Source organism: Leucopleurus acutus (genome assembly GCF_964270905.1).
Source record: "Leucopleurus acutus genome assembly, chromosome: 12".
Taxonomy (NCBI): domain Eukaryota; kingdom Metazoa; phylum Chordata; class Mammalia; order Artiodactyla; family Delphinidae; genus Leucopleurus; species Leucopleurus acutus.
The window spans coordinates 57,700,875-57,718,409 of record NC_139154.1 but is presented as its reverse complement, the minus strand read 5'-3'; the positions used below and the strand labels follow the sequence as shown (position 1 = coordinate 57,718,409).

Below are 17,535 nucleotides of genomic sequence, written 5' to 3'. Positions count from 1 at the left end.
AAATTGAAAAACTTCGGCACAAAATTGGCACAAAATTTCTCAAAGATACAGACAGAACGAGCAAAACATGATTTGATTTGAAGGCGGGTTCGTTTGTAACTTCTGAGCTACCTGTTCTTTAAAAAAATTCCTCCCAGGTATTTCACCTCTGGGTCTCTTCCTCAAAACCCATAATTTTAGTCTATTCTGAGACAATATCAGACAACCTGAATCGAGGGACAGTGTATGACATACCTGACCAGTAATTTTCACAATGGTCAAGGTCATGATAAACAAGGAAACACAGAAAAACGGTCAGATTGGAAGAGACGAAGGAGACATGATGACTGCCTGCCATGTGGGATTCTGGAACGTTAATGGAGAAATGGGTGAAATCTGACTAATGTCTGGAGTGTAGCTGATGTCAGGGTACCAATGTTAATTTCTTAACTTGGGCAAATGCAGCGCGGTCAGGAGAGATGTTATCATTAGTGGACACTGGGCTTAGGGTATATGGGAAATGTTGGCACTACATTTGCAACTTTTCTGTAAATCTAAATTTATTCCAAAATCAAAAGCTTATTAAAAAGAAAAAGTCCCTTCCAGGCCTGAGATAACCTCTGGTTGTTATGGTTCAGAAAATGAAGCCAGGTTTCTAATGTCAAAACAAATGCTGTCCCACTGGTGTTCTCCCTCCCGCCCTGTGAAGTGTACTTAGTACAGTGTCAAGTTCTACTATCATTTTCTTTCAGATCAAATGGGACCAAGGACTCCTCAAATGGGCCTGCGGCTTAGCCCAGAAGCATGCAGGTGGCCAGGCAACTTTACAAAATGGTGTCTTTCTACTAGAAAAAGAAACTCTGTTTAATGGCCACACACACTGCTGTGCTCCCACTCTACCTGCCCTACAGTGACTGGAGTTTGAAATTCAGAGGCAGAGTTCTAGGTGCACTCCCAGGACTGACATTTGCCTGAGGATACGGTGGTTGGACCTGCCAGCCAGGCTGTGCCGCTGCATCACTTTCTAAATGGCTTCTGGCATTGTGTAGTAGGATCCAAGGAGAGCCCCCTCCTCTCTAAGAAAACATTCTCAGCATCAGGAACATTGGGGAGAGAGAGAGAGGGCTGAAGTGAGCTGTCAGAGAGAGGAAGGGGCCAGCATGGGAGTGAGAAACCTTGACAAATATTTTCATCTCTGTAGAGGAGTCAAGTTTCTCCAAACGAGTGGTTCCTCCAACTCCACAGGAATTGTATAGCTCTGCAGTGTTCCCAGGCAATTATTCCTGCTTGCAAATCTGAGCCTCCCCTTTCAGGATCCAAACAAGTGACCACAAATCAAAGAGAGCTTGGACTCATTCCACTAATAGCATGGAGAGCCATTAGCTGAAGTTGTTTGAAAAGGGAAGTGGCTCAGATATCTCTGGTCTCACAAGAAAAGCTTCTGTAATATCAGATTATGGTTACCAAATGGCTTAGGGACTGAGGCATCATGTTTCTCATAACGAGAGGTTATTTATTGCACCACTGAACCAACACTCTCCCTTGCTCACTTGCACAAGATATGATGAAGAGTCCTTTCAAGTTGAATTAAGTTTAAATGGAAAAGTAACACACATGCTCCCAGCTAATGCTTGGGTTTAGCTCTGGTGGTGTGGGCAGAGAGGGTAGAGGGCCCCCTCTGTGGGTGGTCCCGGGGGCTCTGCAAGGCTCTCTTTGCCCCGGTCTCTAATGCTTGAAGTTGAACTCATGGGGATCATTCCTTGGGGTTAGGGCCCCGTTTCCAAGAGAGTCTTTGTCACAAATGTTGAGAATCTGGGCTGTTCACGATCATTAACCTAACAGGGGCCCCCACTTTCTTTGGGGAACTATTTCTCCCAGTCCCCCTTCCCTGTGGTTCTGAGGGGCTGCCAATCCCAGAACTCCACGCTCTTGGCCAGGGCTTAGGCGTGTACCCATCCCTTGGGCCACAGTGATTGGTTCAGGGATGGCAGAATCTGGGCCAATCGGAGGCCCTGTTCTAAGAGCTAGTGGTGAAGTCATCCTAACTCAGGGAGGTTGGAGGGATGTTTGGGAATCTAGAGCCCCCCAGGCTATGTTTTCAGTCACGCAGAGAAAATCCGTCTTCACTGGAGTAATAAAGACGAGTAGCGGTAAGGAGAGCGGGGAGGCGGAGAGAGAGGGGAGGCGGAGAGAGGGGAGGCGGGGAGAGAGGGGAGGCGGGGAGAGAGGGGAGGCGGGGAGAGAGGGGTCTTCATGGCGTCGAGGCCCAATTCTAGGCATCGAAAGCCCAGACATGTGTCTGGATGCTCCAGGAGCTTTACAACGAAGCTGCATCTTAATTAAGCTTGTTTGTACTGGGCTTCTACCACTCTCAAGAGAGAACATTCTAACGCTTTCATCAATGTGCCGTCTTCCACGGCGTTCCATAAACACCATTCCTGCACGGGCGAGAGAAGGCTGCCTGCCGGCCTGGCTTTACAGTCTCAGAGGGCACACCGCAGGCGGGCTCCGAGGTGTCAGGGGCCCCAGCTGGCCAAGATGGAAGGGAGATAAAATCAAAACACCTGGGCCCCATAGATGCGAAAGCGGAGGGCTTGTCTTCCTGGGGTTTCATCCGTTTTGCTCATTGGGTTTTCTGGTAAGATTCTTTTGAAGAAAGGGCTCTGCAGCTAGAATAGTTTTACGTTCACCCTCTTAGAGGATCTTTACCTGCCTCTCCAGGGCTAATGTTCTTTATGGTTTCACTTTCCTAGTCCCCTGACCTGGGCATGATTCACGTTACAGGCCTAAGAGCTTGCTATGTTCACGGGCGGGGTAGGCCCAGGCCCAGGGGATGCGAGCTCCCACCCAGGCCCTCCCAGCGGCGTCCGTTTCTGTCCCGACTCTGCAGGCCGCCGCTGAGATAAGCCTGGAGTAAGTCAGTCTTGTGGAGTTTCCGCCTCAGCTGGCCATTCTCATCCTTGGATGCCCCATCCCAGTCGAAGGGTATGTGTGGGCGCCCCGGGTGGTCTGCGATTCCGGACTCCTGGAACAATCCGGTGGGAAGGTGGCCGCTGGCCAGCCCAGGTGCCCTGAGGCCCCCGCAAGCCAGAGAGCCTGCTGTGAGTGCGGCAGGATGTCAGGCTGGAGGGGGAGGCCAGAGGACAGAGGGAAGCCTGTGGGGTGGAGAATAATAAACTCCTTCATGGCTCTGGAGGCTCGCCGAGACTGACGTTCAATTATAAATAATCCCAGGATTTGTTCAAAGCTCACCAGCAGCCCTGAGCGCCCTACAGCTGGGCAGAGCAGCCCACGTAACTTTTCAGGTCTCAGGGGTGTGACAACCTCCCTGATGGCCTTTGCAGTGATGCTGGGGGGAGTGGGTGGGTGCGTCTGAGAACACAACTGAGAGACATTTATCGAACTGAAATCGAAGTTCCCACCACGCATGTTTACTGAGTTTTTGTGCAGGTATGTTAAAGAACTCTGCACTTGCAGTGGAGAACTTTTAATTTGTACAGCTAATCTTTTAATTTTATTTTATCTTTTTATATTTATTTTTTAACATCTTTATTGGAGTATAATTGCTTTACAATGGTGTGTTACTTTCTGCTGTATAACCAAGTGAATCAGCTATACGTATACATATATCTCCATATCTCTTCCCTCTTGCGTCTCCCACCCTCCCTATCCCACCCCTCTAGGTGGTCACAGAGCACCGAGCTGATCTCCCCGTGCGATGCAGCTGCTTCCCACTAGCTATCTATTTTACATTTGATAGTGTACAGCTAGTCTTTATTGAGCACCTACATGCATATTCTGAGCTAGGCATTGGGGTGGACAGGGAGGCAGAGAAAAATATGTCCTTGCGCCTGAGTGGGAGAAGCAAAGATGGGGTGAAGATAATTGCTAGAATCCTGGCCTTGCTTAGATGCTCTAGGATGGTTCTGGGAGCAATGAGGGAGGCCTGGAGGGGCCATTGCATTTGAACTGGTTCCTTTTTTTTTTTTGGCCACGCTGGGCAGCTTTCGGGATGTTAGTTCCCCAACCAGGATCGAACCTGGGCCCCCTTCAGTGAAAGTGCCGAGTCCTAATTACTGGACAGCCAGGGAATTCCCTTGAACTGGTTCTTGCAAGAGCATGAGGAGAACTGGGCGGAGGACTGAATTCTGAGTCCTGGTGAGGAAGCTCAGGAAGTGAGTGAGAATCCTGAAGTCCAGCACACTGGAGCCGGTGGACAGAAAGAGCCCGACCAGAGCGAGGGGTCTGGTGGGAGGGCTGCGTGGCAGAGGTGCGATCCAGGCAGGGCCAGAGGGTCAGGGGTGGGGCCTGAAGCTATCCCCCCAGCATGGAAGCCAGAGGCTGTGAGCTTGTTTGTAAACCCTGTGGCTGGTGGTGGCTGGAAAGGACGTTTCCCAGGAAAGTATGAGCAGCCTGAAAGCTGAGAGAGGGTGTGATGGCCCCTGAAGAGGCCCTTTTCCCTTCTACGCAACCCCAGTCCCAATTGGCTTTGTCACTGCATGCTAGCCGTGGCCTGGGCCAAAACGTTTTGAAAGAAGTAGTTTTCAGGCAACATCAAGAAATCCCAGAAAACATATCATTCGAAGAAAATGTACTTCTAGAGTTTTAATGAAGGTGGAGGGAAGGCCGGGTGGAGTTCAAAACCATATTTCCCCTCAAAGGAATGAAATGGTACATGGTGTCCTTTCAAACATTGCTGTGTTTTGGGAATGACGTGGGCTCTAGGGATGTAGGGGAGGGTAAAAATATCTCACTGTAATTTGAGGGAAAGTGTCCATTTTCTTCTTATTCCCTGTAGAAGTGAAAACAAAATGTGTGTGCATGTGTGTGTGCATGTGTGTGTGTGTGTGTGTGTGTGTGTGTGTGTGTGTGTGTGTGTGGTGCCGGCTGGAATATCATATGACGTGACATCTGATAAAAGACTCCTGTTACATGTGTTATTCAATCAGTTGCCAGCAAAGTAATTGTTAAATCTTTCAAAATCAGCATTTCCGAGCCTCACAGCAAGGATTTTACCAGAAAAACAGGAAAAGACTTCACATCTTTCCCAATTCAGTCCTCCTAGCATTCTCTTCATTCCCCTACTGTTTTTTCTTCATAGAAAAGAAAACATTTGTCCAAGGGAGGAAGATTCAGGACACTGCATCAGGACTTCCTGTTCTCCCCTAAACCCCACCTTGAACGATTCATTTCTTAAGTATCCATTTTATTTTATTTTTATTTTAAATTTATTGATAGCTAGTGGGAAGCAGCCACATAGCACAGGGAGATCAGCTCGGTGCTCTGTGACCACCTAGAGGGATGGGATAGGGAGGGTGGGAGGGAGGGAGACGCAAGAGGGAGGAGATATGGGGATATATGTATATGTATAACTGATTCACTTTGTTATACAGCAGAAACTAACACACCATTGTAAAGCAATTATACTCCAATAAAGATGTTAAAAAAATTTATTGGAGTATAGTTGATTTACGATGTTGTGTTAGTTTCTGTTGTACAGCAAAGTGAAGCAGTTATAAATATACATATATCCACTCTTTTTTAAGCTTCTTTTCCCATATAGGTCATTACAGAGTATCGAGAAGAGTTCCTTGTGCTATACAGCATTTCCCAAACTTTTAAAAGCCTTATGGACTTACTAGAAGCCTAACATTCCCAAGAACAGAACACATGTCTGTTGAAAGGCCCCAGGTGCCCAGGGCTGGCGGGGCACAATTGGTGGTGTAAGATATTGTCTGGCCATTAAATGTGTGGGAGTGATGCCTAGCGGGGGAATCAAGGATGGTCAGAATGTGGCCAAAATACGCAGAGCTGCAAAGAATGCTGGGAGCTTGGCTCCACTGCCCTTGAACCCTGGAGACAAGGCTGGCTCTGGGAACCCTCGGATCATGTGGGAGCCGGTGGGCACCAGGAAACCTGGACAAGGACAGATCGGGAGATGTGGGTCCCTCTGGATTTAGCGTGTTTCAGTAAACCCCTAGCTCACTCCTCAAGGTCTGAAGATGGATGAAGTTCCTCCCAACCTACCCTTCTCTTTTCATTTCCTGAGCAAGATGTCACTTCACTTCTCTGGGCCTCATCTTCCTTGTCCAGTGAAGGGACTGAGCTAGATAATCTGTAGGGTCTTTTCAGCACTAACCTCCTATGCAGGGCTGGTTACCTAATTTGTTGGGCCAAGTGCACAGTGAAAATGCAAGACCCTTGTTCAAAAATGAGGGGAAAAGTGCCATTAAAGGTCCTAAAATATAAAGCTTTTCCTTTCTCCTGTGTTGTCTTTCAACTTACGATTTTTTTATTTACTAGTTAATGTTTTTGTAAGTAAAGTTAAAATTTAATATTAGCGTGAATTTTACCATTCATCCTTATATTGTGCAATGTTTTAAGTTATTAAATATAAGAGCATTTAACTTATATGCACAATCACTGAAATTACACAATTCATATTTTGTAGCTCACACATGCAGATATATTTGGTCTTTACCAGAACAGTAGAAACACTGCGCACGATGAGCTCAGCTCTTTTCACTTTACTTCTTCTTTTTTTAAAAATAAATTTATTTATCTATTTATTTATTTATTTATTTTTGGCTGCATTGGGTCTTAGTTGCTGCACACGGGCATTCTCTAGTTGTGGTGAGCAGGGGCTACTCTTTGTTGCGGTGCGTGGCCTTCTCATTGTGGTGGCTTCTCTTGTTGTGGAACACGGGCTCTAGGCACGTGGACTTAAGTAGTTGTGGCTTACGGGCCCTAGAGTGCAGGCTCAGTAGTTGTGGCACACGGGCTTAGTTGCTCTGCGGCATGTGGGATCTTCCCGGACCAGGGCTCGAACCCGTGTCCCCTGCACTGGCAGGTGGATTCTTAACCATTGTGCCACAAGGGAAGTACCCCACTTTACTTCTGATATGCACACATTCTACCTACGCTCTCAACTTCCTGATGAGTAAGGAAGGACTGAAAGGAAAAGAACTACGGAAGTGCCTTATCTCTCCCCTTCCTTCTGCATCACCATTTTCAGCGTAAATGGTGGACTAATGCAGGCAAGTAACATATATAAGAAAGCAAAAATCTAATACAGTAAAATATCACCTGCTTCTATAAAAAGAAATTAAAAAGGAACCACCATAACATCTTGTAATGTACGAAGATATTATAAGAGGAAAGAAGGAAAGGAACAGGAAAAACAAATATCAAGGAAAGTACAAGCTCCAGAAAAATGTTACAGTCTAGCTGATAAAATCATGACATTAAAACAACATTACACACTCATTTGAACGGCCAAAATTCGAAACACTGACAGTACAGAATGCTGAACGGGGTGTGGAGCAACAGGAACTCTCATTCATTGCTGATGGGAATGCAAAGTGGTACAGCCATTTTTTAAAAATTTTTATTGAAGTATAGTTGATTTACAATGTTGTGCTAATTTCTGCTCTACAGCAAGGTGACTCAGTTAGCTACAGCCACTTTGGAAGACAGTTTGTCAGTTTCACACGATTCAGCAATTGTGCTCCTTGGTATTTACCCAAATGAGTTGAAAACGTATGTCTACACAAAAACCTGCACACTGATGTTTACAGAAGATTTTTTCATAATTGCCAAAACTTGGGAGCAATGAAGACATCCTTCAGTAGGTGAATGGATGTGGTACATCCCAACAATGGAATGTTATTCAGTGCTAAAAGGAAATGGACAATTAAGCTATGAAGAGATTTAGAGGAACCTTAAATGCATATTATTACTTAGTGAAAGAAGTCAATCTGAAAAGACTACATATTGTATGATTCCAACTATGACATTCTGGAAAATGCAGAACTGCGGTGAGTGTAAAAAATAGATCTGTGGTTGCCAGGGGCTAGTGAGGAGGGAGGGATGAATGGATGGAACACAGTGGATTTCTAGGGTGGTGGAACTATTCTGTATGATACTATTATGGTGGATACATGCCATCATTCATTTGTCAAAACACACAGAATGTACAACACCAACAGTGACCCCTAATGTAAACTAAGGACGTTGAGTGATAATGATGTGTCAGGGTGGGTTCCTCAACTGTAACAAATGTGCCACTCTGGTTGCGGATGTTGACAGTGGGGAGGCCACGCATGTGTGAGCACAGGGGGTATAAGGGAACTCTCTGTACTTTCCACTCGATTTTGCTGTGGACCTAAAACTTCTCTAAAAAATAGAGTCTATTTTAAACAATTATGACAAAACATTTTGGAATTAATTTCAAGAGTAATCAAGAGCCCAAGGTAGAGATACAAAAGATCGGGGGAAACATGGTGCAATGACAAAAGTTGCTGAAATGTAAACAGGTGTAAGTGACCAAATAAAATTCACGGGAAGTTAGAGCCTTTAAGAGCCTTTGCTGAGTTAGAGCAGGAGGCTGCCAAGTCCCCACAAACCAGGATCCTGGCTCAGCCTTCTGGTGATAGGAAAGGTCTGGGAAAACCAGGGGAGGAAGAATAATGATACTTGAATTAGGCTGATCTGCTTTTGGATTCTTGCATCCACAGTGGAAACAAGGCCACGTCAGTCTCCTGGAAGATAGGCGATCTTGTGGAGGAGACCCGAGGGACTCCAGTTACCAGCTAGCCAACCATTCAGCTTCTTGCCTAACCAACCCAGAGCGACCACCAATGTACAGCATAACTTAGCCAACACTGTGAAAGCATCCTAAATTGTTGATGCCCAGAATTTTAAGCTTAACATGTTTCTATTATCTTAACGCTCTGTATTTCGGGGCAGTTTATTCCACAGCAAGAGTAACTGGTTCAACTCTGCAGCTGCGGACTTCTTATCACAACTCACATGGCTTCAGCCTTTGCATCTGTAATGTGTGGGTGAAATCAATGTGAGGTTGTAATCATATTAACAAGTGAACGTTTAAAACATATAGAACATAGTAGGGTTCCAACAATATTTTAAGTGAATGAATAAAAGGTGAGTATTCAATAAACCTTTTCCAAAAAAAAAAAAAGTATACTGATGGTGATACCTGAGGGGACTTTCACCACACAGACTTCTGGGACTGGGGAAACCCGAGGTTCAGGGAAGCCATCAGTGAAGTAAGATGGAAAACGCTTGCCTTGCCAGGAACTTACAGGACTGGGATCAGCCAGGCTGTTATTGCAGATCTAATGGAAGAGAAAGCGCTTCCACTGCTCATTCCGCAGCCAAACCACAGATCCTGGCAACTCCTTGCCTCTGAGGCAACAAAGACACATTCACAGGGCTTGGCTTCTTTCTTCTGAAATCCACACCTCAAGCTACAGAAGTCAGTCACGCGAGGCTGGCCTGCTGGGACCAGCTGGGAAACCCATCCATGGCTACTGCTGAGATCTCTGGCCTCCCTTCCCTCAGATGCCTCCTCCCGTGTGCCCACATGTGAGTTCCGGGAATGCCTGCTAATGACAGGACTGAGGGTTTCTTCTGTTTTGCTTCCAGGAATTTTTTTTTTTTTTTTGGTTTGAAGCTCTTGAACCAGGAGAGAGAATTACCTTTTACCACTTGAGAGACACCTTGTGGACAATCCGTCAGGAATTCCGTAATATCCAGTGAACAGATATTTTGAGAAGGAATTCCATAATATCCAGTGAACAGATATTTTGAGAGCCAACAAATTGTCAGGCCTTGTTTCATGTCTTAGAGAGGCAAAGATAAAGGAGATTAGAGCTTCCTTTTCTTTTTATTAGCCACCAGACCAAAGGAATGGCCTGGGGACTTGGTGCAAGGCGGGAAGCGTCAGAAGAGCTGCATGTGGCTCCTGCCTCTGCCAGGTGATCACAGAACAGTCGCCTACGGTTGCTGAGCCTCCGTTTCCTCATCTGTAAAGTTAGTGATGGGCCTAGATGACCTCGCTGCCCTGTCTACCTCTAACGTTAGATGTTGGCAAGCCTGTGGGCACCGGCAAAATCATCAGTTACTGGAAGAATCTTTCTTTTTTTGCGGTACGCGGGCCTCTCACTGTTGTGGCCTCTCCCGTTGCGGAGCACAGGCTCCAGACGCGCAGGCTCAGCGACCATGGCTCACGGGCCCAGCCGCTCCGCGGCATGTGGGATCTTCCCGGACCGGGGCACGAACCCGTGTCCCCTGTATCGGCAGGCGGACTTTCAACCACTGCGCCACCAGGGAAGCCCTACTGGAAGAATCTTGTTTCCATGTTCTCTGAAAAGCCTGGCCACCTGATTTTTCCTTTTATAATTATTATGTCATAGTTGATATTGGCAAAAGAATGTAACTATCACACAGGTAATGATGAACAAGAATAGCGACAGGAAGATCTGTGGGCCTTAGAGATCACAGCCAATACCATTGCTTCAGCCTGTGGGCTCCTTTCCTGTACCATGCCCTGCCTACCCCAAGAAGTGACCAGCATTCTGAATTTTATTTCTATAAACTCCTGGTTTTAAAAAGTAAGCCCATACATGTACAACATGAAATAATATACTATTTAATTTTGCTTGCTTTATAAAAATGATATTATACTATACCATACCCAGTCTTCTTTTCACTTGCTTTTTTTCACTCAGTATTAATGTTTCTAAGGTTCACCCATGTGGCAAGGAGTTCATTATTTTCGCTATGGTGTGTAACATTTTATTGCACAAGTATGGATAAATACTTGTTCTCATTCTCCAGCTACTTTGGACAAGGGTTGTCTGGTTGTTATTGCAATATTGCTGTGAATGTTCCTATACATAAATTCTGTGCAAATGCTTCTCTAGAGTTTATACTGAGAAAGAAGTAGAATCAAACGAACCTTAGGCACGTGTGCAAGAGTTTCTCTAGGGTAGAATTACTAGGCTATAAAGTATGTGAACGTTCAATTTATGTTTTCCAAAGGAGTTGGTCTAGTTTAGACTCCTGTCAACAGTGTATAAAAATTCCGATTGACTCACACCCTCTCCAAGATTTTGACAGTGTCCAACTTCTTAATTTTTGCCAACCCAGTGGGCGAAAAGTGGTATCTCACTGGTGTCTTACTTTGTCTCCCTGATTACTAATGAGATTGAGCGTTCTTTGATGTATTTATGGACGACTCAAGTTTACTACTCTGTGAACTATCTGTTTCTGTCTTTTGCCCATTTTTCTACTGGGCTGTTGGCTTTGTATTTATTCATTTAATTATTGGACTTTGAAGATTAAAAGAAATCCTCTTTACATATGTTTTATTGGTCATACATATTGCAAATATCTTTTCCTGGTTTGTGGTTTTTCTGATCACTTTCATCACGGATCTATTGTGAAACAGAAATTCTTAATTTGAAAGAGGCCAAATTTATAATTTTTTTTCTTTTGTAGTTTGTACTTTCATGTCTTAAGAAATCTTTGCCACCGTGAGGTCCTAAAGATACTCGCCTACATTTTCTTCAACTATTTTAGAGTTTTGCCTTTTACATCTGAGTCTGAAGACCCACCAGGATTTGATTTTTCTGTATCGTGTGAAGCAGGATCTGATTACAGGTTTTTTTTTCTTTTTTTCCATATAGTAACCAGTGGATCCTGTACCATTTACTGAAGAATTCGTTGTTTCCTTAGTGATCTGCAGTGCCTCCTCCATCATATCTCAAGCACCCACCCCCATCTCCTCTTTCTGTCGCTGTTTCTGGGTTCTCTAGTCTATTCCAGTGAGCAGTTTGTCTATATCTGTGCCAGCAAACACTGTCTTCATCACTTCAGCTTTGTAATAAGTCTTGATATTTCTCTTCAGGAGTGTCTTGTTTACTCTTAGATCTTGGCTTCTCCACATACATTTGAGAATTATTGGTCCAATCCCTCAACAATTCTATCTGAATTTTTTTCCAGGCACTGTGTCCAATCATTAGAGCAGTTTGGGGAGAAGTGCATATGTATGAGGTTTCCAGAAGATTATGTTATGGTCCTTGAATAGCTGATGGTCTAGTGGGGAAGACAGACACAGACACATTGGTATAAAACCATGTGGTAAATATTATATAAACATGAAACAGAGGAGGAGCTAGGGAAAGTGTTATAGAGAAGATAACCTATGGGAAGGCTCTCAGTGAACAAAGGTTCTGTATTCTGGCTTCAGATGTAAAAAGTCTGTCTATCCCATCTTGTCAGACCCCCTCAGGAGATAACCACCAAGGTTACCCTCATTGAAACCCTAGAAATTTTGTGATGGTTGCACGGTGGGATCAGTTTGCCCTGGACTTAAACCCAAACGAGTATGCCCCATCCCTTCTTTTCTCTGTATCCAAACCTGGACATCAGCACATGGTATCTCTTTCAGTATTATGTTCACCCCACAGCCTACGTGTTGGTTACCTTCATAGGTCTGACTTGTCTTTCCCAGAGAGACCTGCTTAGGGTCTCTTCAGTCTTTTTATGAAGCCGATTTGTTTTACAACTCAGTTTTACAAGTTCAACTTTCCATAGCTTTGCCTTCTAGACCATGTTTTCCTGGTGGTACGTCAAAAATCAATTAGTACAGAGCCCTGAGTGCCTATTGGGGGGCTAGGCAGTTTCAGGGCATGCAGAGCCAAGGGATATGGGGTCAGGCAGACCTGGGTTTGAGTCTTGGGTCTTTATTAGCTGGGTGACTTGGGCCAACCATTTAATTTTCCTGATTACGTGGTTCTTCGGGTATAACAAAAGATGATAATTCTGGGTTCAGATAATATATTTAAAGGATCTTGTACATATAAATTTTTTTTTTTTTTTTTTTTTTTTTGCGGTACGCGGGCCTCTCACTGTTGCGGCCTCTCCCGTTGCGGAGCACAGGCTCCGGACGCGCAGGCTCAGCGGCCATGGCTCACGGGCCCAGCCGCTCCGCGGCATGTGGGATCTTCCCAGGCCGGGTCACGAACCCGCGTCCCCTGCATCGGCAGGTGGACTCTCAACCACTGCGCCACCAGGGAAGCCCATGTACATATAATATTTTAATCAAAGGAAGAACAAAAAAAAAATGTTAGTTTCAAAAAAACTAGAACAGAGCTGCGGTGCCGGGGCGGGGCGGAGGTGCCGACTATCCCCATGGCGGCTGCGCCGGAGCCCGGGGAGCCCCGGACGGGGAAGGTAGAGTTAGGTCCTGTGACGTTGGATTAGGAGGATTTACCTTGGTGACCTTAGGACGCTGGTTCCATTGTAGGTATAATTATGCAAAGCTAAGAATCCAGGAAAGACTTGCCAGAGAAGGAATTGAAAACAAGATTTTATATGAAAGTACCCACCTTGATCCTGAAAGAAAACAACAGCGGCAGCAGCAGCAATTGGGCAGTCTTGAGCACAGAAAACCCAGATGCAACTCACTTCCGTGTGAACAAAGCTGAGATCAACTATAGGAAGCATTTTATGTACCAATAAGGCTTTCAATCAAGTAAATAAAGTATGTGTAAGTTGTAGTCTTTTTTACACGTGTATGAATATTTACAAACTTATTCTGGCCCTGTATCTACTGTCAGTAGAGCACATAGTGGACTCGTACTTAAAATAAACCTCGTGTTTAACATGCTTAGAAAAAAAACAAACAAAAAACTAGAATAGAAGATGATAACTTGCTTCTGAGATAATTTTTTCCTCAGAGGAGCATATGAAGTAGTGGGAGGTAAGACCCTCCAAGAGGACATGTACTAAGGGAAAAGCACATGCTAATAAGGTCCAAAAAATCACGTTGACACTCTGCTTTGATCCAGAAAAGATTGAAGATACCACATGAAATAGATAAATGAAAGCAAAGTAACAACTTAGAAGTGATGAAGAAGCAAAGCAAAATCAAGGGCGAGGCTTACAGTGAAGGTGGTAAGGAGGAGGTGCAGAAACATGCACACCAGAGAGTCCATTCCACACACTTGCCTTAAGGGCACATATTCCATGCTAAGCTTTCCAGTGGCCCCACCGATAGTCATAGTGACAACTTACAGATAACTACGGGGAATGCCGAGTACAGGAGAAGGGTCAGCACGGAGACAGGCTGGATAGGGAAGGCGCCTTGACATTAATGAGGTTTGAGCCAGGTTTTGATGGACATCGGAGCTATGGATTCCAGAGGGAGCCACCCAAGCAAAGTATATAGGAGGAGAATAAAGAGGTCGTCCTGGGGTGTAGGGATCCTTTTGGCTGGTCTCAAGGTAGGGCAGGCAGACGACTGAGGTCTTTAATACCAGCCTTTAGATTTCACACAAAAGAGAGCCCTAGCTCTCCCTGATGAGAAAATGACCTGATGGAAGTGGTATTTGGAGGAAATTACCCTGGCACCACACAGCTGCAATTTTCCCCTTTGCAAATTATAATTCATCACGGGCATTTAGGAAAACGCTGTCATGCATGTCTCTCCTGATATGGTTCACATCTGGCTCTGCCATTGGCAATACAAAGTATTTAGGAAATCTGTGCAGCATTAGTGTCTAATAACCTTTACTTTAAATACAGTGAAGCCGACCACAAACTTAGAAATAGCACCCATTCCTCCAGAGTAATTTATTCCAGGTTCTCTATGTGACTGAGGAAATCCCTTGCTGTGGCTGCAAGTCTGGACACTGGCATTGAGTGTTGAAAACCAGGGAGGTTGAAACTAATCTTAGAAATAAGAGTAAACTGAGTGACTTTCACTTTCAGTTTGCTTTCCTTGCACGTATAAAGTTTTGAGAGTTTGAAATGGCTCTAGACTGAACAGCATTCTACATAAAATAGTACAATCACCAGGATTTTCTTTTTAAAAGAAAGTTGTATTTTGTAGCATGTGGACATCATGATCACCTCAAATGTTTGGATTTTAAATTTAGGCTGAACAGATTTTTCCTCTGTTGTATTTTGAGGGACTAAGGAGCTCCTTCAGTCCTTAGAAGAAATAAAATTAATAGCTTCTTAGTTGTTCAATGACAGAAATCCATAGAAGGTAGGAACTAGTACCATAGGGGGTAGGAAAATATCTGAGGGAGCACACACTTTCTCAGCCCAAGAAGAGCTCTGGGCAAAACTGTAGGCAATCTCTTCTTGACCCCAGTTAGTTGTATTCCATGTGCAATCCGTCCTCTGGGACAGCTGTTATGAGGCTATGCAGGCTATGTGGGGAAAGCGTGTCCTTGCTAAACTTTTGAAGGAGAAGGGGAAAGAGCAAGGCTTTATTGCTCTGACAGTCATGAATTCATAAAATCCAACTGGTTGTTTTCTTTGGAGGCCATTCCCAGCTGACTCTTGTGAAGCAAGTTGAATTTGTTGAAGGGGGAGCCGTAAGATGAACCACAGACCCATCTTCCTTGATTTGTCCATAACTCTCAGCTGGGAAGAGAATTTCATTTGTCAGGGACAGAAACCCTTGGGAAAGACAGTCCTGATGAAAGGGTCTAGATTTTTAATTCTTCCACGCCTATGTGGATTGCTCCAGTTGGGATGGTCTCTGTAGGGAAGTGTAAGTAAAATCTGGAAGGGAAACAGAAGGTGTAGAGTTTTGTTAAGTCAATTTTTCTTAATGAAGTTCATTCATTCACTTAACAAATATTTGAGAGTCTTCTGTGTACTAGCTGCTGTGCTTGGTGCTGAAGGTACTAGGGGATATAGAGACAAAGAAGATAAATCATGGCACATGAATCACTGATGTGACGTATGGCAGAGTAACACTTCTTAAAGCGTGTAACAAATGATGATGCCCATTCCGTAAAATTCTCTTGCCCCCACCCAAACAAACAAAGTAGAGAAGGTGATTTTTTTCTCAAATAAATTTGGGAAATACTGTATACTCTGTTTTGGAGTTACATATTGTATCATAGAATAAAAAGGGCTTTGATAGGTTCTGCTCTCAATAACTGTGCTCTTTGTTTGATCTAGCATTTATCAAAAGCCTCTAACCATGGAAATCCACCTACTGATACCTGGGGGACAAGTTTTCTGTGAAACACCCTTTGGAAATCACAGGTAGAGGAAACTCAGTGGAAATTATCAAGTGTTAAAAACTCTCAGGATCACAAAGCTGGCTGTGGTTAGTGGTGGTCAAGGGTTGCTGCCACTGAGTGAAATCCACTGCAGAAGCCACTGGGCTTGTCCTCTGGGGCCACCAAAGACAGATCTGTGCAGTACCAGGGCTCTCGCTGTGTACTTTCCCTGCAAGAAATGACCTTTCTCCACCCACCCACTCACCCCACTCCAATTCGTATGTTTTCACAATCCTGGCTCCAAATTCACCTTTGCCTGGGAGTATTCTGTAAAGTGGCATCTTTAGAATAAAAGAAAAATTACTTTTATTATTTTATTTTCTTATCACAACGGCAAAGCATGCGTATCATAGAAACACTACGAAATGAGATGAACCAGTAAAAGGAAATAAAGCCCATCCAGAAATAACTACTGTTAATGTCTTAGTGACCATCCTCTCAAAGCTCTCCTCCACCCCTCACACACACACACACACACACACACACACACACACACACGTATCAAAATGGGATAATGTGACCTTGTTCACTCAGTACTCTACTGCGATGGGGCCGGCTTCTTCTCATTGAACTTGTCATGCCTCACACAGAGAGTGACACTCTGCAAGCGTCCAATAAATATGTGATGAACGAATGGCCAATCCTAAGGTCTCTTCTAGCTCTGAACCTGTTTGATCTTTGTCATTCTTTTACTCTGTGAATCTTCCATGCATCCTCAACTTACCCTGTACTGGTTTTTTAAAAATTAGGAGACTTCAGTTTTTAGAACAGTTTTCAATTTACACAAAAATTGGGCAGATAATACAGAGAGTCCCCATATGCAGTCCCTCCCCACCAAAACCGTTTCCCTATTATTAACATCTCGCATTAGTGTGGAACATGTGGTACTGTCAGTTTTTTTTGTTTTGTTTTGTTTTGAACCACTCTGATAGATGTGTATTAGCAGCTCACTGTTGCAATTCCCTAATGATACATGATGTCATCTTTTCATGTATTATTTAAAGTCTGTATTTTTATTTAGTGAGGGGTGTGTTCAGATATTTTGCCTGTTTTTTAATTGGGTTGTTCATTTCTTATTGTTGAGTTTTATGTGTTCTTTGTATATCCAGTGATAATTTCACTGGATACAGAACTCTAGGTTGATGGCTTTTCCTTCAATACTTTAAATATTTCACTCCATTCTTTTCTTGCCTGCATGTATTCTGAAGAGAAGTCCAATGTAATTTTTTTTTTTTTTTTTTTGCGGTACGCGGACCTCTCACTGTTGCGGCCTCTCCCGTTGCGGAGCACAGGCTCCGGACGCGCAGGCTCAGCGGCCATGGCTTACGGGCCCAGCTGCTCCGCGGCATGTGGGATCCTCCCAGACCGGTGCACGAACCCATGTCCCCTGTATCGGCAGGCGGACTCTCAACCACTGTGCCACCAGGGAAGCCCCCAATGTAATTTTTATCTTTGATCTTCTACAGATCAGGTTTCTTTGTTTCTTAAAAAATTTTTTTCTCTTTGGCTTTCTGTAGTTTGATATAGATTTTTTGGGTATTTATTCTCCTTGGTATTCTCTAAGCTTCTCTGGATCTGTGGTTTGGTCTCTGTCATTAATTTTGAGACTTTTTCAGCCATTACTACTTCAAATATGTCTTCTGCTCCTTTCTCTCTTTCTTCT

At 44.3% G+C, this 17,535-nt stretch overlaps 1 pseudogene across 1 annotated transcript in view; it reads right to left on the bottom strand.

The window, feature by feature from the left end:
- LOC309969602 (DNA polymerase subunit gamma-1-like) overlaps window positions 1–17,535 on the bottom strand; it is a 36,676-nt pseudogene that overhangs the window by 13,775 nt on the left and 5,366 nt on the right. Inside the window, exons 2-3 of the transcript in view lie at window positions 5,785–5,895; window positions 2,827–3,075 (exon numbers count right to left, since the gene is read on the bottom strand). The product of the transcript in view is annotated as a DNA polymerase subunit gamma-1-like (transcript). The remainder of the gene's footprint in view (window positions 1–2,826; window positions 3,076–5,784; window positions 5,896–17,535) is intronic.